The following is a 1,250-nucleotide window of genomic DNA, read 5'->3' as shown; positions in this document are numbered from 1 at the left end:
CTGCAGTCAGTCTGCAGTTCAGTAGCGTGGCGTGCGTTATTTTTCCGAGGAAGCCAGGGAGAACAAAAAAAATATATATAATATAATAATATAATATAATTATTATTAATCAGTAGCGGCGGCTGGCTGGGACAACAAGCAAGGCAGAAAGTTTGGCCATGAGAATAAAATCAATAAGGTGTAATTTATGAGATTTGTTTGTTTGCGAACCAGGAAGGCATTTGCCAGAACTGCTGCGAAGCATGGGAAGGAGAGGTCTGTTTTGGACAGCACACCACTAGCGCAGCTACTCTTGATCATGCGTGTGACTACTTTTGTTAAGAAATAAATAACAAGAAAAATACTATGTCTGTTCAGAGTTGGAGTAGTGACAAGCAACACCGCAAGAATTTGCACTTTACGCACGACATCAGATGCTCCACAAGCCCCCTAAACACAATTCAGTGTCATCCTTAAGTGCCAGTTCAAATGCCCCACAGAACAGAATGCAATAACACAGACAGACAACGGACATGCACTGACTGACCACTAGTTATTCTACTGATGACTAGGTTCAACCGGCTGCTCTGAGTCGTGCACGTCTTGTATCGAATGTCAAATGTTGTGTGTGCGACCTTTCTATGGTTCCCAGATGTATGGCGATTTCCAGCGCAAACATGCTAAAACAAATCCCATTGAAAAATAATCCTGATGCACGCGGTTGAAACGGAGCACAACAGAGCACAGAGAAGTGGCATGATGCGTATATTTAGGACCCGGTGGCACATTATGCCATCTAATAATCACCATAGCTTATTTGCCATAATAGCAAGAGCTAACAAGCAGCGAGCAACAAAGCTAAAAACAAAGCTAGCTTCACAAAACGTTAGGTGGCCTGCTTATAATCTACCTTTCTGAAACAATAAAGCAAGTTTGCCTACCGTTGTAGAAGTTATCCTGAACGTATATGTGTCCATGTGAAGATCCTGTCGTTATATTAAATCCATTTTATGCATTGCCTGCCTTGACAACATTGGGAGCCATCGGCTGTGTATGCGCGCTTAAACTGTCACTTTTGCCCGTAGTCTGTTCAATGTAGTTTCTAGTTCTACTGGCAGCCAGGTAAAGTGGCTGCCGATCCTGAAGTATCATCCGTTTCCCTCTTTGGCAAATCATAGACGGCAATATGATTTATCTCGTGACCAATTTTGAGCGATATGATTGGTCAAGCATTCGTTTTTTTCAAAACTCCAGAAATGTATGGCTGCCAA

This window comes from Engraulis encrasicolus, chromosome 16 (genome assembly GCF_034702125.1).
Source record: "Engraulis encrasicolus isolate BLACKSEA-1 chromosome 16, IST_EnEncr_1.0, whole genome shotgun sequence".
NCBI classification, from domain to species: domain Eukaryota; kingdom Metazoa; phylum Chordata; class Actinopteri; order Clupeiformes; family Engraulidae; genus Engraulis; species Engraulis encrasicolus.
This window is presented reverse-complemented; position numbering follows the sequence as displayed.